This window comes from Saccoglossus kowalevskii, chromosome 17 (assembly GCF_978046115.1).
Source record: "Saccoglossus kowalevskii chromosome 17, keSacKowa6.1, whole genome shotgun sequence".
In the NCBI taxonomy this organism is placed as follows: domain Eukaryota; kingdom Metazoa; phylum Hemichordata; class Enteropneusta; family Harrimaniidae; genus Saccoglossus; species Saccoglossus kowalevskii.
Genome location: NC_140657.1, coordinates 14,854,474 through 14,881,401, shown reverse-complemented (window position 1 = coordinate 14,881,401; position 26,928 = coordinate 14,854,474). Strand labels below are relative to the sequence as shown.

At 36.6% G+C, this 26,928-nt stretch overlaps 2 long non-coding RNA genes across 2 annotated transcripts; one reads left to right on the top strand and one right to left on the bottom strand.

Moving 5' to 3' along the window:
• Positions 1-1,302: 1,302 nt before the first annotated feature.
• On the bottom strand, positions 1,303-2,066 carry LOC144345884 (uncharacterized). The gene is made up of 2 exons (XR_013419418.2): positions 1,970-2,066; positions 1,303-1,480 (listed from the first exon to the last, which is right to left on the bottom strand). It is a non-coding gene; the product is annotated as an uncharacterized LOC144345884 (long non-coding RNA).
• Positions 2,067-12,929: 10,863 nt separating this feature from the next.
• Positions 12,930-22,669, top strand: LOC144345885 (uncharacterized). The gene is made up of 2 exons (XR_013419419.1): positions 12,930-13,063; positions 22,530-22,669. It is a non-coding gene; the product is annotated as an uncharacterized LOC144345885 (long non-coding RNA).
• The last annotated feature ends 4,259 nt before the right edge of the window (positions 22,670-26,928 follow it).

Genomic DNA, 26,928 nt, shown 5'->3' with positions numbered 1-26,928 from the left:
GAAATCCCAAATAAAAAATCACGTTGTTGGTTGCGAGAAATCGGCAGAAGAACTAACCTGAAAATGATGACACTACAGCGTTCTGGCTAATAGTCAACAGTGAGTGAATAAATATTGTACGAGTTAAAACTAAATGAGAAATATGCTAATGCCACCCCTGCCCTCCGGCGTTCATGGGACTCCGACGGGGCGAGGCAGATGATGAAACTTCCGTTCACCAGTCTAAATAAACTCCGCAGGATACCAATAGTAGTCTTCCTCCTCACAATCACAGGGGCTGTCTCGCGTACCAAAGACAGGCTTGATGGTTTGGGGTAGAGGAGTTGGCATGCAGATACAGTCAGGGAATGAGTCAGTCAACCCCAAAAAACCAACCAACACATATACTTCGGTTATGAACAGAGACAGGTATACTGCCAATTTAATATAATAACGTCAACATTAACCTCGCCACATAACACAATTGAGTAAAGCCTACTATCAAAAGGTATACAGTATTAATCTGACAGGACCTGGCAAATAAACCAAGTCAATCCAACAGGCTGACCAAATTAACCCAGTGGCGCCTTGTCACTGGAAAAACAAAATCACATAAAATTAACCTGAGTAAAGTTCACTCTACAGTACTGTTTCGTAAGGTACATGGAGTACCTCACTCATCAGGAGTTAAGACTTTATTTAATAAACCACCGAAACAGACTACGTTATAAGCGCTACAGATTTGCATAACAATGGAGTGTGTTTACGATATTAAAACTAGTTGTTGCATAGCAACGATTTGGCTCTGTGTCTACAGGAAGAAAAAAGCTCATTTCTTTTATTTAAACTACAGTAATGTGGTTGGAAAATTATAATATATTTCTCTCTAATACATAAGTTGCAACATTTGCTTGAAGTATTGTATGGTGCAGCACGCAATAACACTCTCCATTTGATGTCGTAATCAATGTTATTGTCTTTTAATGACCAAGCTTATTTACTCAATCTGATTAAAATCTGATGTAGTGTACGGGCTTTAATTATTTTGGCTATAAACTTATTTTAATTTTATTTTTTATTACTTTTGTTATTAATGCCTTTTTATTTTATTTTACTTTGATATTGATTTTTTTTAATTCCGCCCTACATACATCTGATCCGACGCCTACGTAAGTCCCGTTCAAATCTCGCGTAAGTAACAGCCAATCACAGGCCCCCTTTTATACAGGCTGTCGGTTGCTTACTTTTCAGTGTAGCGATACTCTACGGGCAATCTTTCTGTACATTATATTTTGCCCACTTGAATAAACCATTAATAGAAAATTGCTAGTATATTTTTATTTACAAAAGAAATTCCACAGCATTTTACAATTTTTGTCATTACATTGAATATTTTGTTCACTTCCAACAAATGTGTACACTTCCTGATACATCTTCGCCAGCCAAGGTTCGTTTATTCAGTCATCACTTCAATTTTACATCAAACACTGAGCATAATTATCTAGAATGGAAGCAAAAAAATAAGTAAATCGTAATGATTAAGACACTGTAAACAGCTATAGTAAACAATGCAAATTTTAAATTGTATAACGGTCACCGGCCCACGGCATCGACGCAAAAAATTGGAGCAAAAAAATATTTCCTGATCAATTGCGATGTGTTCCAAATAAAAAATATTTTATTCCAGTCCAAATCAGCTCAATTACTTTAATAAAGAGTTATTGTATAATGTACAAAATGATACATTTTGATGAATATTTACAGCTACGGCTTCAATACCGTAGACGGTTTTGACCCAATCGTCAACAAAACATCACCTGTCTCCAGGGCAAGCGACTGGAAAAAGACACCGGTGTTCGGTCGAACCGGTGGAAACAAAATCGTCACTCCCAGAATAACTACGCAAAATAAAGATCTAAACTCGAACCATTCGAGCCACAATATATACATAAAAAAATGACTTTCGTTGCATTTGCAATGATAAACTTACCAACAAGCTGTGTTCTTCTCGGTCCTAACGTCGGTATAATCCGCCATTTTATGTTTGAGTGTGTTTGCCACCTGACTCTGCCCAGTGACGTCATTATGTGCGCTATAGAAGGTCTGTGATTCGTTGACTAAAATCGTCGACAGTGGGTCTCGTTGAAATCTCGTTACATAGGCATCGGCTCAGATGTATGTAGGGCGGAATTTTACAAAAATCTTAAAATCAAAATCAAAGTAAAATAATAAAATAAAAAGGCATTAATAACAAAAGTAATAAAACATAAAATTAAAATAAGTTTATAGCCAAAATAATTAAAGCCCGTACACTACATCAGATTTTAATCAGATTGGTATTTACTGAGCTCTGTTGCGTTTCTCAATGATTGGTTGCGTAGCGATGCTGTGTGGTTTCTGTATCGGGTTTTAAATTCATTTCCTGTTAGTCCCACATATGTTTCACACTTGTTGTTGTCTTGCCGTCTGATATTAGCTTGGTAAACCAAGGCCGATTGTAAACAATTTCCGTCTAAGGGGCATTCAGATTTCTTACGGCAGTTACATAATCTGTTGATCTCGGTACTGGGTGTATTGGTGTTGGCCGCTGTAAGTTGTTGTTTGTTTTGATTGCAGATTATTTGCTTCACGTTATTCGTACAACTATATATATATATATATATATATATATATATATATATATATATATATATATATATATATATATATATATATATATATATAAACATAAACAAGTGGTGCCTACCAGAATAAACAATTCGTTGTAGTTATGTGGGTCGACACACTGGTCTTTTGGTTCCATCTATAAAAGCTAAACAGTTTTTGAGGGGGCATTTGTCACCAATTCTGGAATTTTGAGAGATTCCTAATCTTGAAAATAAGAGAAAAAATCAAACACAGAATTATATAGTTCACATTAAAATTTATAATCATGATTAAAAAGAATATTGTTGTAAAATACATACCCGCTAGAAAGTATTTACGTCATATGATCGTTTTCGTAATTAAAAATAACAATTCCTGGTAACATGTATTGTCTTTAAAATATACTAAATTTAAGAAAAACTATCGCATTTTAGTCAAAATAAAATGGTTGATTTGTGTTTAGTTTTTTTTATGTATGTAGACGTTTGTTTAGTGAGCGAAAATCCCTATGGTTAACTATGGGAGCGCGCTCATTTGCATATCATTAAAATTTCGCGCCATACAACAGGTGCGATAGTCGTGTCCTTTCCCATGCAAATTTGAACCAATTGGAAAGCTGAAATTATTTCAACACTCGTTTCTGGGTGGGAATACCTGTCAAATAAATATTCCTATCGAGGTCATAGTATCAGATACGTAATTTTTATTTACAAACATTGAGCCATGCCGAAAGTTAGGGAATTGTCAGAATTTACCAAAGGGAACATTGAAGCACTGTATACAGAGGGAGTTCACAACAGGGAAATCGCAAGAAGACTGGTAATTTCTGAAGGCTTCATACGTTTCAACCTGCGAAAACTTCGTCTGAGAGGTAGTATGGGCAATCGTCGTCGACCAAGGCGTACAACGGAACGCGAAGACCGGCTACTCATCCGGTCTAGTTTAGCGAATCGGTTTCACACTGCCCGTGATTTGCGTGCCAATTTTAAACAACTCACTGGGAAAAGATTGAGTCTGAGCATAATAAAATCAAGACTATATAAAGATGGTAATCTTCGAGGCTGTGTTGCTAAAAAGAAACCAAAACTACAACGTAGACACATCGCATTTGCCAGACAACACACCGACTGGACTCCGGCACAGTGGGCTCAAGTTATCTGGTCGGTCGAATCCAAGTTTACGGTGTTTCATAGCCGTGGAAGATTATTTGTACGTCCGAGACCAGGGGAAGAGTCAGTGATTGATCTAGGAATTCATTAAGTGGGGCCATTGGGGCCCCTCTTGTGTCAGAACAAGGGCCATGACAAATTACTGGGGGACCAGAAGTTGGCGTACTGCAGCATTTATAAAAGCCAGAATGCATAAACAAATGATATTTGTATTGAACAAAATTATATTGAACCCTCACTTGTTGTCCAATAAACAATTTTTATAGTACTGAACAGTGCCCTTAATTAATACCTTCTTCATGACCTCTTACATCTACCTACTGGGACAATTGATGGAACATTGACAAAGGCAAGCTGCAGCATAATTACCCTTCCAGTGCTCACAAGAAGAGACCACATGTAAGCAAGTATTTCAGTTATTTTTTCTTTATTTATCATAGAACACAACTAGAGAAAGACATTTTGAAAACAAAAGTTGCAACAAAATGCACAAGGAAATAGTATACACCATTTTACCATGAAACAAAGGCAAGATTCAATGGTGTGGTAATGTTCTATAATATTTAATATTGTTTAAATTTTATTTCCTATACTGAAACAAACGCCTGTCTCGTTTTTCATGCCATACATGTACAGCTTTGTCAAACTGGAATGAGTCAACAGGTGGTCCATTTACAGCAATGGTCAAAAGTGTATTAAGTCTCTCACCAGTAAGTCTGTTTCGTACAGCAGTTTTTGTTTTATTTTGAGCAGAGAACCCTCTCTTACAATCTGCAGTCTGCACAGGAATCACAAGTGCAATACTTGCCAGGGTGAGAAGATTTGGGAAACTTTCTTTGTGATATGTATTTATAATTTTCCAAAGTTCACACAGTTTGTCTCTTGGGTATGCTTCTTGTAGAACCAGTTTTTTGGCCAAGTCCCATTCTCTTCTGGTGGCCTCTCGATCAATCAAAGGAGGTTTAAGTGTACCATCATCAAGAGTAACTTCATACCCATAATTCTGAATAAGAACCTCTATTTTATCATTACCCCATTCAGCCTTATTATCTACAAAAGACAGTGATCGCATGCCCAATACAGCAAAAAATGTGATTACGTTGGAACTATCATCTGGAAATCGGGTTTTCAAATTGTTTATTATTTCTTCACAGAATAATTTTCTTATTTTCTCTTTGAAATGTTTTTTCTTAACCTCGGTGCAATACATAATATCATGACCCTCAAGCTTCTGTCTGTTACCAGGTCCCTCAGTTACCAGTGATTTCTGTAGCTGCTGCAAGTGTGGGCCATCTTTGTCTTTCAGGTTCTCAATATCCTGAATGGCTTGATTGACAGCTGGCTGTATTAAGGCAAGGTCAATGTCCTACTTCTGAAATACCATGGATAACTGTTACAGTGTCATTATTGGAATTACATCCATTAATAGGTGCATTGTTGCAATGAAGTTGAATGTTGTGATTTATTTTACACTTCCTTTTGCTTTGCTGTCTTTACTATAATTTTGACCTTCAAAATACACCACCAATGCACTCCACGTTCGGTAGATGGCTGACAGTGAAGCATAGAACGAGAACCAACGCACATGAAACACTTCTTTGTACTTCAGCTGTGAGGAATCTAACACAGTCTGTATTTCTTTTATTCTAGCAGTTAGGACAGCTGAATATTTGAAGTAGTGGAATATACTGGTTAGTATTTCAGTGTACTTAGTTAAGTATTCCACCTTAACAGCAGCCTGTGCTGTACATAAAGCTAGCCTATGGGCTATACGATGTATGTTAACGAGTCTTGGATTTTCTTTTTTTAGAAGTGCAGAGACACCACCCACTTTACCTGTCATGACACTGGCCCCGTCACTGCCGAGGCCAACCATTTTATCAAAACTAACATTATTCTCATTAAACATTTTTGTTTTAACAGCACCTGATATTGTAAGGCCAAGGGCTGTGCCATCAGATATATCCATATTTGTAAAGTAGTGTGTTTCAGCTGAGAATGTTTTTGTATTGAGTAACCTTACATACATGACAAGTTTCTTAATTATAGCAATGTCAGTGGTTTCATCACACATTACAGATATAAATGGAGATTCTGATATTTTCTCAAACAGATTCTGTTGAAGAACAGCAGCAATACAATTCTGAATTTCTTCTGCAGTAATATGGGACTCATAAGTAGTATTGGCTCCTTGTTCCAACTCATTCAAGGTCTCACAGCCTTGTAATTTCAAAAAATGTAACAAGGAGGCATACTTCATGGTAGCTATGTTTTCCTTAGCTAGCCAATACACTGTACGAAATAAAGCAATGGCTGTTTTGAATTTTTTAGATTCCTCATTTGTAAGATGTACTTCAGCGTTGGCAGAAGCTTGTTGAAAACTTTTCTTCATTTGCAGTTCTTTTACAGAATTTTGATGCTCTTTGTTTTTTGTATGTCTCATAAGTGTTGACGTCTTATAATTTCTACAACCAGTTTTACTGGTAAATGGGGTTTTCTTTTGCATTTCTCTACAGATCTGGCAAAACATGCCTTCATTATCGAAGTACAACCAATGCCATATGGTTAACCACCTTTCCTGCAAGAAAAAGAAAGTTGGAAGAGTCAAGATAAATTCTAATATTGTAACCATTGTGAAATAAAGCAATTTTTTGACTAGTGGTGTTATGTCTTTTAATTATTCACTATTGTGCCTATGTGCACATAACTTTTACATTTGCTATAATGAAAAAACTACAGTAATAAAACTAAATAAGCCAGATTGTTTGGACATGATTCTACATGATATTCAGAGAAATAAAAAAAAAATCTATCACTATTGCTGGGAATTTTTAAAATACAGTGAGTGTAAACAAAACAAGAAACTCGAAAGTTTCTCAATTAAAATCAAATCATTTTGCATGGATCAATAACAAATATTTAAAAAAATTTTACAGTTTTTTTATTGTCAGTTTTTAAGACCTATGCTTTTTTATAAGGACGCAGCACACATCAGAAAAACCTAAACATCACCCAGAGTTCTTGAATTATATTATAGAAAACATGCCATAAATTAAATTCTGATAACCTATGAGGTTGAGAAAATACGTTTGGGTGCGTTCCACAAAACACTTGCAGGTTTCCCAGAATAGATAGGAAGCAGATCGATTGTCTATGGATCTTTATTCAGAGGTGAAACATAGACATCGCAATACATTGCTCACTAAGTTGAGACTAAAAGTGACCAGCTAGAAATTAGAAACAAAAGTAACAAAACTCTGGCGCCAACACCGGCGCTTGAATCACCAACGCACTCGTAGTGAAGAATCACGTAACACGCAATAAATGTAAACAATTGAATGGACATAAAAAAAATAGCATATTTTGGTTTCACGTGTAATGTAATGTTGACCTACAAATAATACATGGTATAGTAGGCTTCTTTTCTGGTCATAATTTTCAAAGTAAAAGTGTAATTTATTAAAATAACATTAATTAGCATTGAAAACAATGAATAGCGTTACTGCGTAACATTGTTATGATTGTGTTTACGTACCTGTGGGTGCCGCCGATTAACATCGGAACAAGTATCACTGCCCTCCAAGGCTCAGAGACTGTTTCTGAGGTATCCTTTTCTTCCGCGGCTAGAACTGATGCCCCGAGGATGAACTCGTTCATCAAGCGCTGTCTTTTGTTCGCCATGCTGTTTATTTGCACACGGTCCACTTGAAGTGGTCACGTGATAAAATTTGCGACATTATTGTCGGAAAAGATGTCGCCACGGAGTATTAAAGTAAAGGGTCGTTCAGATCAATCAGCCACTTTACGGTAAAAACAAACGCAACTACGTAATTCTTTCATTAAATTGGCAGAACAAAAATGTTGCGCCCAAACTGGCGCACAGTGTTATGAAAAACGCGTCAACTTTGATTTTTTTGCGCAATGGCGCAGCCTAGATCAAACACTGGAAGAGTAGAGTTGAAATGTATCAAACCTACAATAAAATTTCGTGGTGGAAGCGTCATGGTGTGGGGGTGTTTACCATCGGCACTAAGACTCGTTGGACCTAATTTCTATTTCCAACAGGATAATTCCCCCGTTCACACAGCATTGGCAGTGAGGGATTTTCTAAATAATCCACAAGAGTACGGATATCTTTTCGGCAACTTTACCAGTTTGAATTGGCCTGCACAGTCTTCAGATTGAACCAAATTGAGAACCTTTGGGAGGTGATCGACGTAGAGGTGCGAGTATAATGGAAGCTTGGGAACAGTTCCACGTGAAGATGTGTCGGAAACTCGTTGATGCCATGCCAAAACAGCTCAGAGAAGTCATCCAGCGAAGAGGTGGACACACGCATTATTGACATTCGCCGCGTTCTATTACTTCATGAATATTCCATAGAGAATTCGAACGTTTTTTATTCCCAGTTTTGTTCAGATTACCGTTTTTATTCAATTTTGCATGACAATTCCAATTTTTTGTTTTTATTGTGTGTAAAAACACATATTAGATATATAAATACATTTATTCAAACCGTTATTGAGTTTATTTTATAATATCGTAAGTAGTAACTGCGTGTAGTGTGCATCTTGAATTTTCAAGGTGAATGTTCCGGCGAAGCACTCCAATATCACCTTGAAGTATTTCATTAGGAATATGTGTATGTGACAATGCCCTCACAGTTTAGAATCAGTTTACCAACAGCCAATCATATTGCTTCTTTCATCAACGCGCTTGACCAAGCTATCAACATTGTCCGGGCAGAGCTAAGTCACAAGACGCTATTAAAGACGCGCACCACTCTACCATGTATTTCTATGGGCTCTGTGCGAGCTGCTGTGGAACGCCGGTCGAAAAGCCGTTGAAAATAGCTAAAATCGAAAAAACAGCACAAACTTAACTTTAAAGAAATCCAAAACAACCAAATTTAAATATGTTGCATATGCAGGGTAATCTTGTTACACGGTTCAGGGGGTGTCAACAACCATTCCAACGTACCGTTTTCTGAGAGTTGTTTTCACCATGATGGTTGCCAGGCGGTGAAACTGCTCGCACAGTGGAAGCTGTTTTGGCTTGGATGTCGAGGCAATACAATATTCGGACAAAAGCCGTTCAGGGTACTTAGTTCCGAGTCTGGTGTGTTCGTTTTTAGTCGCACTGGAAATGGTAAATCATTATGTTATTATGCTTTACCAGCCTGTTGAGTATTATAGAAGAGTAGGTGTTATACCTCAAAGCTTATGGTGTCACTGCAACATATATTGGCAGAAATGAAGCCATCAGAAATGCAAAGCCCCAAACGCTTTTTGGTAGTCATTGTAACAAAGCTTTCTATTGGTCGGTAAACTTTCTATCGCGCAACCACGTGACATACACGGTTATGAATGAAGGGAGGAATGTTCGAACGGAGCAACACCGTGCAGGGGGACGATGGTAGTGTGGTGCGTAAACACTTTCTTGCGGGTCTGTAATTTACCTCGTTGAAAATCATACTCATTTCTGTTTCTGGTCTTTTGAATATCTGCACCAGATCAGTAAGTCTGTTTCGGTATTCTTATAAATATACAATAGAAACCAATCACACTGCACACTGTTCCATGGTGGCAAACAATTTTGTAGAGTAGTTGCCAAACGCAGCACATCGTCTTTCAGAAACTTAAAGAAACAGATGAATGGTTTAGTATAACAAGCAGATAACAGTTGTAATAAAGTTTAACGTTGCCTGAATATTGCTAAACTTTCTACTTCTGAGATGTTATGATAATATTGTGGTTATGTCGTAGATGGAGTGACTTTGTTCTTTTTATGTTTGCCTAAGTACATCATATCATCAGCAACTCGTCTTCAATGTTGGGGTTTTATTCTAAAAGAAAACATGCGTTTTTTCGCTTCTGTGATACATATTTGGTTATTGGCCATTGAATTATAATTATAATGGGGAACTGTAATAATGTAGTTTTCTTGATTTATTTAGCAGATATCGGTAAAATGTAGGTAGGGCTTTGGCGAAATTTGAAGAAGCAACTAATATTCTTCAACCTGGTATTTTTTTTATATTTTATTTTTCATTCTTTTCGTCTGTTTTTTCGAGTTTAAAAAATGTGAGCTGGCTGGAGCCTTCATCCCTTGTCTATTTCTTACACTAGATACCAGCCGATACCCCCCCCCCCCCGCTCATAGAGACTGTGTATTACAGTTGATTATAGTTCCTGGGCTCCCTGTGGTTACATCACTTATGCAGATCGATGATTCGATTGCTGGCAAGGATATCTGTATTTAGTAGTGTTCTTTTCAATGCAATGTGTCCACACTTGCGATTCTCAATTTTGATGTATAAAATCATATCGCTTTTTTACTATTCTAACCTTTACTTGGTCGCATTTTGTAGTTAGACGCCGACGGTAAGTAAGTAAACGGGCCATCGTCAACATGGAAAGTTCTCTGAATCACAGTTAGGCCCCTAAGATAGCGTCACCATACAGCATCAATAAACGAAATTCACATTACATTTTATGCATCCGAACAATCCGATATTTATACTGGAGAACATAGTATACAAGCACTAGCTACGATATACTGCAAAGGCGTGGAAATAATATACCTATTTAATCGTTGTTTATTTTTGTTAAACAAATGCAAGAACACAAAACAAACGACTGACAACTATCCGTTCGACAACAAAAACTGCACAGTGTAGTCAAATCAGTAAGGAAAAGATACTGTGGACCACATTGTAAATGTAAATACAAAATAAATGTTTATAAATACAATATCTAAAAAAAGATCCTGCAGCCCCCATGGACAAGTTGACAACCCCTAATTAAAAAATCGTCAGTTGCGAACTTTAAAACTCATTTATTGGGATGCCCGCATGAAGTTACACGGATCGGAAAATGCGTCATTATGACTTGGAAAAATATTTTTTTCTTTTGTCAGAGAATATAAAAGATTCTATTATTAATGTTAATTATGAAACCTTAAACTGCAATCACAGTACACATGCAAAGCGAACACAATTATCGAGAGTGATTTTGGATTTGTTAAACAAATAGCTGAAATTCTGTGACACTATCGAATTGGTGGTGGGAATTGCCAGGCACGATTACAATATATATATATATATATTAATTTTACTGAGCTAAATATGTTTGGTTTGTGTGAGTGTATTCTAACCGTAATCGAAAGGTAAATATCGCGTATTTTCTCCAGAATGACATAAACGCTGCAATATAAGATCATCTGCTGCTTGCTTGCTATGATATGCGTTACCGATCCGATCGATCCTTTATAACACCAAAATCTTGATGAATATTGAGCAATCATCCGTTCTTTTTCCGCGAAGTAGAATGTAACCAAACAATATCAGAATTCACCGTCGTCAAAACGAAATGTACAAATTGAAGAACACAAAACAAATGACTGACAACCAATCAGAAAAGATGGATGGAATCGTTCTCCTTTCTAGAGTTCCTTTGCAGCTAAAACCACAGGGAGCCCAGGAACTATGATAAACCGTACGCACTCCCTATGAGCGGGAAGGGGGTATCGGCTGGTATCTAGTGTAAGAAATAGACAAGGGATGAAGGCTCCAGCCAGCTCACATTTTCTAAACTCGAAAAAACAGACGAAAAGAATGAAAAATAAAATCTAAAAAAAATACCAGGTTGAAGAATATTAGTTGCTCCTTCAAATTTCGCCAAAGCCTTACCCACATTTTACCGATTTCTGCAGAATAAATCGTCTTTATTACATGGTTAACTCGAAGAGAACAAGCGCAAATAACGATAGCAGACACCATTTTAATGCTATTCTCTTATTAACTAAGCATAGCTCATTACACTATGAACTAATCAGCACCAAGCCCGCTACAATTTGTTACGGTGGCTGGTCCTACCAAGGCTATAAGGGGCCTGAAATTCCCTTTCCCCCAAATCCTCAATATTTTCAGACTAAGACTTGTTTGTCCAATCTTTGACCACCATTTACTTAATTGAAAAAAACAAACAAGGAATGTTTACTTCAAAAAATATTGTTACCAGTGATTAGTGACAGCAAATATCAGTTACAGTTGAATGTTTTCAAAAATTCATAAATCTTATTCTTTTGAATTTTAACTTTTTAACTGCAAGTTTTTGCAATGTACATGTAAAACAATAAGATGTGTTGAATATAGATTTAAACTTACTGAAATGGTATTTGTAAAATACCTGAATAATCTCACTGGATCTGTTGCTAACCGAGAAGTCATCAAAACACCAATTGTATGCCTCTAGTAAATCATTGACTTGGACCCTGCAAAGGCACTCACATCAACATTTAATAGTAATCAGTTACATTCTATGTACATATGTTATCTCTACAATTACCTACAATATCATGTAATCTTTGTTAATTGTAATTTTGTAAATGTCACTTTACCTACGACCTTGTTGTTTTTACAATATTTTATTCACAAGTGTTTTTGCCAAGGAAACTGTACATCAATTATATTTTCACAATGAGATGATTGGTATTTCTTTTAAAATTATTTCGCTTTTTTTTTAGACCATTTAATATGCATTCTTCCATTTTATATATACCATTTCATTGTCACTGCTGTTACGCATGATTGGTTGAAACTCGGTCACGTGACATTAAATAAAAATGGATATTACATAGTATATTGCCCGCCAAGTGAATATTACATGGGTATATCACATGGATGACGTCACTGAAACTACTGTGCATAACAAATTGTCGTTCGCTGCACTGGTGCTTCCCTGGCCGCTATTGCTTTCAAGATTTTGAAGAAAATTTAGCCATCCGAAATAGACAGTGAACATGCCAGAATGGATATTTAAGCAATAACCCCAAATTAAGTACAAACTTCTTTTATTTCGCGTGAAAACAAAACGTATCCCAGTGAATAGAACAGCTTAAACACAAAAATTAGCATAGCAAAAGATGATCTTTTACTTACTACGTCAACGCCATTTGGAATATGGGGTCCTGTACACTTTGGATTAACAACATAACGGAATTTCCACGTTTTCATTCTGGTTTATGTACAATTTGGTTTGTAATTGGCCCATTGAATGTACAGTTGTGAAATAAACCGGATGTCTGACTCATCATACTGCTTGTAACTGGATAGTACTTGTTTGAGACACGGTGGGGGAAACCGCGGTGGTGTATCATGTACGGTGACTGGCACGGCGATCTCAGACCCAACATCTGACCTGAATACATTCTTGGTATAACCAAGGCTTTTTGACAGTATGCCAGACAAGTTTTGTCATTGTTCTGAGGTAAGTGTGTTGGTGTAAGATCGGATACTCGCATCGTTTTTGTGACAGGACATGATGAGCCTTGTCTCAACTCGGGCGGAATCAAGGACTATGCACGCCGTCGCTCATATACAGTAGTTGGTCCCGAATTTATTTACCCCAGTGGAGAATTGCAATACCATATATCGTCGTTGAACTACGTCATCCCGTGGTCTTTGAAAATGATGGAAATTACCCTTGTGTAATTTTGTCAGGCAAAATTCGAACGCCACTACAGGGCACCGGTTGTTATTGGTGACATCTTCCAAAATAAAAAGTAAAATGAAACCAAAATTGTCTAATTAAACTAACTGAATTACTTGTCGATAGCACGTTGGTGTCGGCCAACTTCTTCAAATCGTCCCTGCAGATTGCTATTTTGTGTTCAACTTCATCAAGTCTCTATTTTAAGTTGTTTAATTAAATCTTTGAAGGTGTTGTTGGCAGTGTTGAATTTCCGGTCTTGCATAATGTTATGGTTGTGATTATATGGTGGTGAGTTGATGTGTCGGTTGATCGCCGCTCGCACTGATCTCCCGAATTTCTCTCCTGCTTTACTCTGCATCTCAGCATAAAACTGTCGTAAAACATTGTTGAGATCTTCAACAAAATATTTCATACTTCAAATATAAGTGTTGTTATTTTGTGGGAGAGCGGGTGTGAGTGTATGGAGTGATGTATTTGTGTATGGTGGGCTCGATGTGATAAAATAAATAACACATGGTCATTCTGGCAATATCACGATTCGTGCCCTCGGGATATTGGTCATGACCATAATATTGATGATTACCCCCACAAACACGTGTTATTATTTAAATGTACTTCTGTTCTATTCTCTATACACCACTTCGATAACTATGAGGTATTCAATATTAATTCACTGACATATTATTTTAAATCATTTACATATTATTTTTTAATCAGTTTGAAATAGTGAGTACATGGACATAGACTACAGCATACAGTCCACGATTTCCTCAGATTTACTAAACCCGTGGCATCCACTAATCAACCATGTGTTGATCAAGACCTGGTATGTTATTTGAAACATCTCTGGCATTCCAGTACAGAATTGCCTCTGCTTTTTGGCCTGCGCTGCCAGCTCTGTTGAAAATAATCTGAGACTTCTTTGGGGTTTGTCGAGTATTATTCTTGTCACTGGAGGACAATCCAAACTCATGGCAGAAGAACAAAATACGAGTCATATTTTTGAGTTCCTTTTCAGTTCAGTTATAACTGTCCTGGTTACTGACTGGTATTGGCTAGAAAATAAAATTGCAATCAAACAATTAGTAATATTAACACAAACATTCCACCAAATAAATCAAAACTATATTCGATAGCTTCACCACAATATTGTAGTGGTATAAACATTACTGTGACAGGATATTTGTCATTTCTTCTTTTAATTAGTTTAAAAACTAATCCACTTTCGAATTATGGAGTGCGGTTCCAAGTTTTCACCGTTGCATGCGAGATATTCATTTACGTGCGAATTGGTCTGCTCAACAATGCTGATAATGTCCTCATCTATGAAAAATAATTTGGCAAAATCTTATGGAGTTGTGTTTTCCGGCAATTGCACATAGAGTCATCGTACCGAAATGTCATCGCCACTTGCTTTCATTGACCAGCCAAGACGAGTATCGTTGGCAATTTGCACTCCAGAATTTTCAATCTCCCACTCGGTATCGTCTTTCAGGATTTCAAATTTGAGTTCAGAATCAGAATCGACAAATATTTCATCCCATACAGCTTGTATTTCAGGGTCATTGAAATGTAAATTTGGCGTCGCCATTTTGATTGCGCTGCTAGTCAAATATTCAAAGTTTGCAGTCGAGCTATGAAATTTGTACATGCAATTTGCATATAGGGCGGGGAATCACTGGTTGAGACGAGAATTACACACCCATATACACAGGTCAAAGATTATTTCATACGTTTTTCACCTTTATTGATGATGTACTCCACATATATGTTATTCAAAACTACGCAATTACTCAGAGGGACGTTTACGTTTACAAGGGTTAATCTTGTCTCATGTTTTGCAATCGTTTATCTATAACACTCCAAGTCTCCATCTTTGTTTACATGGTACTCATGGTACTCACCGCTCATGTGAGGTGTGATGATTTCTATGATGAAAAAATCAAGTGGTTTTTGGTTTGAATTTTGTAATTTGTCTTGTCTCATCTACATGATTCTAATCCAAATAAAGATTATCGTATAAACTAATGGCCATTAATTTTATGACAACCTCTATCGCAATGTACATTAGCTCATTCATTAAAGTATATGACTGCTGTTGTTCATTGAACATTGTCTTGGACTATTTTTTTTGTTTTTGGCTTACAATTGGAGTCTTTGCCGTTAGGGTTTGTATGCCTGCCTGTCTGCGTGCGTGCGTGTGATCCACTGATATATAAAGATAACTTGAAACAAAAAAAAAACATCTGATTCAAATGACCTGTATCTTTGACATTTTTTTTTTGTTTCCAAGTGAAATAAACATTGATTATGTATGTATTATTAAATTTCATATTGTTTCATCTTAACCAAAACATTTTTTGATTTCAGCTTGGTATGCAGACAAAGTCTGGGAGCGCACCGTAATTGGTGCGCAAGTTAAAAATAAGTAGTTTCCCAGCCGAAATCGGTTGAAATGACGATAGTTACCCGTAACAACCATTATAAAGTTATCTGAAACTGAAATGTCATTAAAAAAACGACTAGTAAAGACGGACAAATTGAAACGCGTAGGTACCGGAGGAATTATCCACCAAACGCCGCCATTTTTAATTTCATTCACGCGAGAGAATGCGTTTGTTTTTAGGGCAAAGTAGCCGATTTCATCCACAATTGGACTCCGAACTGGGAGTTCTGGATATATCTGGTAATAGATCATCATTTTTGGTACCTGGGCATATTATTTCATTAAAAAAGTTATATTTTTCAAAGTCCCGGACTTTGTCTATGGAAGTTGCAGGGCTGTGGTGGGGACATCTATCAACCGAACGCGTCCCCGTACACACAGCACTGTACGCAGGGCTAGTATTTATCATGAAGCATATTAGCATCCTGAACAAATTTGTGTAATTCAGGTATGGTACCATTGAATACCATGAAGATGTCATCTCGAAAACGATACCATGTTTTAATATAACGAGCACCAAATGGTAAAATCTGATTTTCCAGGAGGTGGAATGTAATGTCAGCAATCTCAGGTGAAGACGGTGATCCCATGCTAACTCCACATGTTTGGGTATAATACTCATTATTAAACTCGAATGTTTTTTTTTTCTGAATGACTTCAAGGAGTTTAATTATATATTCCAAAGGTAGTGGTTTTAAAGGACTATCACTGTGATTGTAATTTGATTGCAATGCATTAGCGGTTGCTCAGATCGCTTCTTCATGAACAGTATTAGTATACATTGATACGACATCCAAGGTTACTAGGACGTTATTATCAGATACTTGTATATTTTCGATTTTGTTAATAAAATCTGTAGTATCTTTGATATAAGTATGTTGTCTTTTGACGATTGGAATTAAAATGTGATCAATCAATTCTGATATTTTCTCTGTGGGGCCACTGATTATCGGTCTACCGACAAATATACTGCCCTCTGGTGGTGGTTTGTGTACTTTAGGCAATAAATACCACCGGGGCGTTCTGTGTAGTTAAATGGGTCTGTATATTTATATGTGTCGTAATCGATTAAATCCATATTGTACATTTCTGTAACAAGCTCATGGACCGAATTAACGTGGCTATAGTATCGTTACCACCAATTTTAGTATAGTATTGTTCGTTGATTAATTGACGAAGGCTTTCATATATATAGTCAGTTGTATTCATGATTGCAATACCACAACCTTTGTCGAATGGTTTTATTACAATTGTGTTATCATGATGTAATCTATTTATTGCTGCTCGTTCAGCAGAATTCATGTTTTGTTTGGGTTTATTGGTAGTAATTTTGGATATCTCAACTTTAGTTGCCTCAATGTAATTTTCGAGGCTACTGTTATTCGAGTCTGGTGGGTTCCATGTTGATTTCATTTTGAAAGGATGTTGTTGAGATTGTTTATTGCGCATTAAATATTTGATACGCATTCTCCTAGATAGCATAGACATGTCATTGAGCAAAGTGTGATAGGTTGGCTTAGGTGGGGTTGGTATAAATTTGAGTCCGTTGCCAAGAGCAATGATCTCTGTTGGGGTCAGAATTCTACTCGAAAAATTCTGAATAAAACCAGAGACCAACCAAGCTTGATCAACCAACCATTTATTTTTAGTCACTTTAGCATTGTATTTTTTTATTTGTTTGCATCTTGCAATGTGTTTCTTACGTGAGAAGTGTCTATTGCATTTTGTGTTATTGATTGTATGGACAGAATCCATAGTAATTACGGTAGTTCTCTTTTTGGAGGATGTGGTGGCCCTAAAACGGGCCGTTTGGTTTGTGTGCCGAAGCACTAATTTATTTGAGTTAGAAGTACGTTTCTTGCCCTTTCGGGGGGCCTGTACTCTTTTCCTCGTTTGTTTGAGGAATTGCCTCAGTTTATTGACAGCCAGAGCCTGATGTTCGTCTCCATCCAGGCGTTTGATGTGTTCAAACGCTTTCTTCTCTTCCTTTACCAGAACGACCTAAAATTGTTTCAGATGTGTTGGTAGATAAATATCGAGTAATTTAGTGTATTGTTTCGATGCCAGGTTTGAGATTAGTTCCCATATTTTGTAGGAATGCCGTAGACGGCTTCAAACCAGGTATAACGGTTTTCTTTGAAACCACTAAACCCTTGGGAATTTTCCCCGATATTGAAAATTTATGAATCGACTTAATCTGATTGACAATCGAGGTCTCAGTCTGGTAAAGTTTTGATAAAGATTTAACCTTACCCTTGATTTCAGAGAAGAGAGCATCTGGTAAACGTCTCTGTGCTGGAGTTGGTAGAGAATCTATAGGTTGGCTGTCAATCGCCAGGTCTAGCATATGTGTATCAAACACAAGGTCGAAATCTTCGACAGTGTTTATGTCTTCTGCTGCAGACATGACGGGAATGAATAATGATGTTTCTGACGGTCTTATTTATGGGATCGACTGGCAGAGCAAAATATTGCTACTATGTTATGGGATAGTCTTGATCCTATTGGTCAATAAATAGGCATCAGTATTCCATAACGACAATAAAAATGGCTTGAATTGTGCTAGTTGAAAGTTGGTTAAACAACGAAAAAAGGAAAAGGATGCGTTAAAAATAAGAAAGGAGTATACAACATAAGTCCGAGATGTATAGTGAAGAAAGGACATAGTTTAAAAATCGGAAAAAAAAACACAACAAAGTAGAGGTTAATAAAAGAGAGAGTGCGAGAAAAATGAGAATACTAGAGTAAAACAGATTTATACCAACCCCACCTAAGCCCACCTATCGCACTTTGCTCAATGACATGTCTATGCTATCTAGGAGAATGCGTATCAAATATTTAATGCGCAATAAACAATCTCAACAACATCCTTTCAAAATGAAATCAACATGGAACCCACCAGACTCGAATAACAGTAGCCTCGAAAATTTAATTGTAAAATACCACCAGTTACCTCATTCTGAAATAAAAATGACAATTTATTTATTTCACATGCATTTAGTCAACAAATGTTCACCACCTAACAGTAAACAATTTTGACCCAAATTTAAATGGACTAGTTTACAATAACAAAGGATAAGGTTGAGATGTCACATTAAAGCTTGAAACTTTTCATCTGAATAGTAGCAATTTCCCTGTGATTTCCTCATAGAATAGTAAATAAAACATAAATGTCAGTCAACTTACCGGGTAGTTACAAATATTTCTCAAAAGCAAAATATGTTTTCTGTACCAGGGACATGACAAGCCCATGTACAAAATGTCTCTGGTAAATCTTTGACTTGACTCCTGCAAAGGCAGGCACACCATTTAATAATCAGTTCAAGTTTATTAATATTGTAAAAAATCATATTACCTTCTATGTGCATATATCTCTACAATTACCTTAGAATATTGTGTAACATAATTTACAATTATTAATCATTACTTTCTGATTTGACATAAACTGAGACCTTTCACCTATTCAATCAATTTCCCATATCTCTCTAATCTGTTTGCCACTGCCTACTTTCTTTTCAGCTTCTTCCATGATATTATAGATTTTCACTTTTCCATTTTCTTTGACTAATTTTACTACCAACTCCAATGTTTCTCTGCCTGTTCTTCCCTTTCCCATTATCATACCATACCTTATTTGGTTCGTTATAGATATATATATTAGTGTCAAGTCAATCGCAATGAATACACTAAATTTCGACATCTAGAACACAATTTTCAGATTCAGGAATGCAGCAATTGAAATATAATAATGAGTATCAATTTCTTGATTTGTGTATGACCCTCAAATTTGCAATTATGAGCCCCAAATTTTCATACCAGGGGTCCCAATGACCCCCACATCTAAAAAATGATGTAAAACCCTGATAATCAGTTACCCAAGTCGGAATGACTAGCAAGTAACACGCTCGCCGCCTCGTACAGTCTTTTCGTTGCATAGTAAAAGTCCTGAAATAAGATATAGCATATAAAAATAGCCGACTGGCAATTATTTTTGTTATGCATTATAATTATAATAGGTTCTCTGTATGACAAATTGTGAATAAAATCATATACTAGTACTCTATGCACTTCCTGCATTGAAAAAAAAATATACAGATGATGTATATAGCGTGTTATATGTGATTTGTACTAATTATTTAGTCAACTACTAGTTGTATCTAGAAAATGACAGTAATGTGTTCGGTTACATCATGATGCCGACAATTGGTCCCTTGTCATGTCTTTATACATTGTCACTATAAACCAGACTTTACTTAGCGTACATGTAATTTTGTAAATGTAACTTCACCCATGACCTTGTTGTTTTTTACAATATTGTATTCACAAGTTTTGTTTGCAAAGGAAACTGTACATCAATATTATATTTTCACAATGACATTATTGGTATTTCGTCTTAATTATTTCGCTCTTTTTTACGCCATTTAATATGCAGCAATGCATTCCATTTTCTACATACCACTCCACTATGTAGCATTTCATTGTCTTGAGACCATGCCACTAAAGAAGCTATGTACTCTTCTGTTCATTTTTTGTATACACCACTCCAATAAAAAATAGCTGAAGCATTCTATTCTCTATACACCACTCAATTATGTATTCCATTCATTATACACCACGCCAGTAATTATGAAGTATTCAATATTAATTCACAGACATATTATTTTAAATCACTTACCTATTATTTTTTAATCAGTTTGCAATAGTAAGCCAATGGGACATCATACACTACAGCACATACAGTCCACGATTGCTCTAGATTAACCAAACCCAAATCTTTTAAGTAATATATTTCGTAGGCATCCAGATTGCTTGCAGTAATCAACCATGTGTTGATCAAGGCCTGGTAGATTTATTTGAAACATCTCTGACATTTCCGTGAAGAATTTCCTCTGTTTTTTGGCCGGCTCTGCTAGCTATATTATCCTTCATTGGGGTTTGTCCTGTATTATTCTTGTCACGGAAGGACAATAAAACCCATGCCAATGGCAGAAAAACAAAACAAAGTCGTATTCTTGAGTATTCCTTTTTCAGTTCAGTTATAACTCTACTGGTTACTGACTGGTCTGGGCTAGAAAATAAAATTGCAAACAAATAATTAGTAATATTAACACTAACTTGTCAACCAAATAAATCAATATTCTGAAACGTCACCACAATATTGCTGTTGCATAAACATTACTGTGACAGGATATTTGTCATTTTCTTGTTTTAATTGCTGACATTCTTTCATGTATATATCGTCATATAAAGAAACACTTCTTGTGAATCTAACCTTGGTATTTTCTTCAAAAAAAAAAAAAAATTGTGGTCTGGATTTTCAGAAATCAGAAATAGCTTTTCCATTCCTAGTAATTTTGGCACTCTTTAATTGGAATGATGTAATTGTTCCACTTAATCGAATAACCGGAACAGATGGAAAATAACAGGAAGAGCCTACAATTCCTTAAAGACTGGGCTAAATTCTTTGAACCTGTAAAAAAAGAAATTATATAAAATAGAAACATTTTTCTAATTATGTTGATAGCACACTTTAAAAAATGTGAAGTAAAACTGACGTTTAGTTGAAAATAAATGTATTACAACACATTCATAATGCTGATATTTAACGTAGATATTCTCACATATAACTCATATCAAACAAATGAAATAATAAAACAATCTTGATGCTTTGTTTTTTTTGGTCAAATATGTTTGTACATGGTGGCAGTTCCAGACAATGAATGACACTGTTCTTTTTTCTGACTTGTTAATTGTTTATGTGTAGATTACATGTGCGTTTTCAGACATATAGTGCATTTTGCTACAGAAAACCATAATTCATTAATAGGGCTGTGTGACCATTTTCATATCATAGTGGCATTATGGTAATTTAATGCGTTAATGCAAAAATTAGGAAACATTAACAAAGGTTCCCAGAAGGTCACATCGGCCGGTGGAATTGACCATCGTATTCAGTCTACGACACACTTGTCCCTTGTGGTGTATACAATACAACCAATTACAATATTTTATATGTAAAATATCTATGATGTTTAGAGTACTATCCTAGAAAGAACACTTGGTCATTTTGCTTTCTGAAAGCCGCAACGGATAGTCGAAATGAATGGGAAAAAACATCAGCAGCAGTAGATATGTTAAAGGTGGGATATGGGCCAAAGGATTTTTTGAAGAAGTGGATTTGTTAGAAAAAAAGAGTAGATGAATTGATAGTGATGTAACTAACATTTTTTTAGCACACCTTGATTTGAATACATTCAAAGAAAAGTGTTAGTTGCATCCATGGTATACATTTTTGTAACAGCTAAACATAATTGCATGGTTATATATACCATATTCAGACTCAGTGTGATGATTGCCCATAATCAGAACTGACAGATCTGTATAAAGCTGTAAATTAGCTGCAGCAAATCTGTTAACATTGTATTTTGTTGACCTCTGCAGTGAGCTGTTTTTGTGCGTGATGAATTATTTATGAGCTGCTGTGACAGACTGGCAGCTCAAAGTTTGACCATACTGTCTTTGTGTTGAAGAGAGGGGCTTCTAACCATGGTGTTAAATTTAACATTTATATTAAATGTATTGTAACTTATACATACAATAACAATAACAATAAAACAAAACATGAGATGTGGGTTTGACCAAACCATGGGATTGACACTACTGTGCAATTTGTTTCCTTTCATCTACTTTTGCGCAACATTTTACTTTTCGTGAGATGTTGCTGTAAACATTTGCTGTGTGATTTTTTACAAATATATTTTTTCTATGACTTTCCTTTTTATTTTCTCTATGCAGCCTCAGCTTTCTAAAGGCGAACCCTTAAGTGTGTGACAATATACTGCTCGGACCTCGATTTTTATGCCAAGAAGAACTGGAAAAAAAATCCAAACCAAACAATGTTAGTATATTCATAAAATAAAAGTACATTTACATTCCTCGTGTCTAAATTGTAACATTTTACTAGTGCCTCCTAAGGATAGAACCTGATAATGATAAAGCTTATGTACTTGGTATTTGTAGTATTCTCTGTCTACATACTGATATATCTATCTCCACAACACTCATAGCGTGTTTTGGTGGGTAAGTTTGAGGTATTCTTTTCGTCACATAAAACGAACTGACTAAACATGCGGAATTGTTATTGAGTCGGACATTGATAGCGTTGTGTTTTCTCGAGTTGAACAGACGTGAGGTAATTCAAACTTGTTTATTTATACTCAGCATGGACATCAATACGTTGTACAGCAAATACTTCTTGTTATAAAATATGGATTGTTAAATAATAGAGTCATGAGGAGTTGACATCGTAGAGAGCATAGAAAGGAGGGTGTGTGTAACGAGCATCAGGTTGCGAAGCTACCGTAGGAGGAATTACAGCGACGGCCTGAATCGGGCTTCCCACGACAGCGCTTTGCCTGGTTAATGCAGTTGTTAACATTGGAGCGGAATTTGTCTTGGTGACAACTAATCGGAGAAGTGCCAAAAGGCATGTGTTGGTTGGTGAAATATATCATGCCTAAAAACGTTCCGAAAATAAAACAATGCTAATGATTGGCGCATACAAACGAAACGTAACACAGTCGTTCCATATTAGGAATGACACGCGACTAACACAAGACAGAACTTTGGCGGTAAGCAGACAAAGTATCATGAGAACGCAATGGGAAACAATGTAGCGAGCGTTTGAAGTTAGCGTTGCTACAGAAACCGATCTCAGGGTTCAACTCGTGTTTATCAAGACAATGTCTGAAGTTACAAAACTAACTTAGAATATATCATAAAAAGTGTAAAATTTGTCATGTTAGATAACTGCGTGCGACAGTGTTACATGTATAAATAGAACTCAACATGGCTCGATCTATCTAGGCTCAGGTTCTCCGAGTATTTTCTTTCCGAGTGTTTTTATATACATACACACACATGTGTTGGACAAACCTGAAAATGCATTTTTGAGGTTCAGCCAACAAGAGAATTTAATCATATCTTGACTAATTATGTCCCAGTCATTAGTAGCACACTAAATATTATACTTCCTTGTAATTTGCAGCTGGTTGTTCAAGTTCAAGCATAACAAAAGTGTCCTCCCATTAGCAACTGTTAACCACTGCCTTCTGTCCACTGGCACACCTTCCTTGTTGCCCACTCCCTATCTGCAAACTGAACCTGCTTCACATCCCGTCCCACAACGTGAATCTTTCTAGTGCCCTAATCCCGCACGTGTTTCATACCCTAGTGTACACAGTTATACCAATTTGTATCATTTCTTAAGCATTTGCATTGAATTATACTGACTGACTGCAGGAGCAAATGGAAAGACAAACATTGCCCTTCGTTGAATGTTTTCTCGCACGACTTGACCTGCAACTGTGGGGTTATGATTAGTGACTGGGAAATGTCAGGCTATGCGAACAAATCAATCACAAGAAACGTAAGTAATAAACAAGTAGAGTAGTTTATTACGTCAATAAAGTATATCCACTAATATATCGTAGAATTTACCATAAAGTAACATATAAGCAAACACAACAACGCGGTAAAGACTGGCGCTAAAATAGTTGCGTGTCCTATTTATAGGCTCGGTAGGATACTGAACCCTAGGTGGGAATGTCCCTAATTGGCCGAAAGTTAACACTATAAAAATACGTAATACAGTGGTAGTTTCTATCACGTTCGCAACATGTCTATTTATAGACGAGGTTTAAAGCCAAAAAATGTACATGTATCAAATATATAAAAGTACTCAAAACAGTATATAAGAAAACTTTGATAATACCACAGGGAGCCCAGGAACTATAATCAACTGTAATACGCAGTCTCTATGAGCGGGGGGGGGGGGGTATCGGCTGGTATCTAGTGTAAGAAATAGACAAGGGATGAAGGCTCCAGCCAGCTCACATTTTTTAAACTTGAAAAAACAGACGAAAAGAATGAAAAATAAAATATCAAAAAAAATACCAGGTTAAAGAATATTAGTTGCTTCTTCAAATTTCGCCAAAGCCCTACCTATATTTTACCGATATCTGCAGAATAAATCAAGAAAACTACACAAATTTACTCCATTTAGGAATTCTTAACGGTTTGCCCGAACGCACGGCACAGTTGGAGCCGTGGCCTGTTCAGCATTTGTCAACAACCAATCACAAGACTGGTTACGAACCACATCGAGGTCACGACTCGGTTAGCCTTGCTCAACTGGTCTTGTGATTGGTTGTTGACAAATGCTGAACAGGCCACGCCTCCAACGGTGTCGGAGCCTTCATCCCTTGTCTATTTCTTACACTAGATACCAGCCGATACCACACCCCCACACCCCCCCGCTCATAGAGACTGCGTATTACAGTTGATTATAGTTCCTGGGCTCCCTGTGATAATACAATAAGTGTTTTCGAATGATAACGACCAAACTACTTAACGCGACAGGAACACCTAAAATAAGAAATATCCTAAATAGTGTAAGTATGTGTACTAGTACATAATTGTAAATTATCTTGGATTTTCATTCATGTCATTAATGCGGCAACAGCTTTATTTATAACACTGTGTATCACTTTTGAAACAGTGTGCAGCTTTGAACTATGGCTAAACTGTGAAGGCTGTGTTCAATCAAAGAATCTAGAAAATAAAAAAAGTACTTGTAGTACTAATTTGAATGTAAGACAACATCCCAAAATGACAACAAAGAACATTTCGTGCTGTGGGATTGACTGCATTTAGTGACAGGGTCATAGCTCCAGGAGTGCGTTCGCGTCGCCACCTAGGGGTGACAACAGCAACGAAAAAGTGTTCCTTGAGAAACGGATCACGAGAGGGCGCCGTCCAATCTACATAGATCGTTTCGGAGTCAGTCTTTGCTTAGTCTCTTTATCATAGAATATGGCACCTGCACAGAAGCGTAACGCACTAAACAAACTTGAAATGATGTCAACCAGGAGAAGAAAAACCAGGAAACCTGGAAACAACAGTCATAACTGGCGTTGGTGCTCCACCACCACAGGATACGCTGGCACAGCCTTTTTCTGGTGTATCAGTAATTCAAGCACAACACATTTGCAGAAACAGCAACTCTTATTCAACAGTGTTTACCATCCTAGTAAACTCTAGGCAAGCAGGTCAAGCTACTATAATGGTAGGCACACGGGTCACCACAACACCAATTACTTGTAAATGCGCATCCCAGCAACTACAACAGTGGTTGCTAAATGCTGTTTTGGATAATAACAGGTTCCTGTCCACTGGTGCTTTGGATCACGCCAAGTGACAGGAACTTTCATCATGTTTACCAATAGCTTTGGAATGGATGACTGTACGGTCAAAGCGTGCAGGAGCAGTTCTACAAATTCTGGATGATTTTTTGTTTGTTGGACTTTTATCACTATAAAAAGAAGATTTTTGTCAGCATGTGTAATGAATTAATTAAGAATAAAACAGTGGGCCTGCCACTGTTTTGTGCTTTGTGGATATTTAATCGAAGTTCATATTCAACTTGAAAAAATACGGCATTGTGTATCTCTAGTTCACCTATTTTTGACGCAAAAGGCAACATTGAAACAAATCCATTTCTAGATCGGAAGCCTAATTTTGCCTGTACTGCTGTCACCACGAGGACCTGATTGATTTGATGTTGGGCTTAACTCATCTTCATCATCATTCCCGTATCAATCCCTGTACTAAATTAAACTTACTTGTTTAGCAAGATTTCCTGCTGCACTTCAACGGAAAAGCTTTCTTCTTCCACAGTAAATTTTCTAAATCAGCTGCACCCAGCTGATCACAGATACAGCTGTATGTACTGGATGGGAGCATTGTTTAGCTCATATTGGTTTTATGGAATTTGGCCAAATCATTCTATACACAACATAACTTTTTGAACTCTAGTGCATTGTCCTGGAAATTGAGGTCTGATGTGAAATCATGTCAAACCAGGTAACAATGCTTCAGTGCTACACACACTAAACAAACAATCAAATAGGGACAAGGGCATTATCTGTCTTGTTAGATGAATGGTATTAGTTTGTCTTAAAATTCTGGTTTAAAGCAAAATACATTTCAACAGCTGGCACCATGAGCGAATCAGTGGTCAACCTTTATTCCAAGTAAGTGATATATAACGGAACATGTCTACTCCAAGTGCAGGTCTACATAAGCGAAGTAATATGTATTGTAAATATAGACAAAGTCAATCAAGATTTCATCT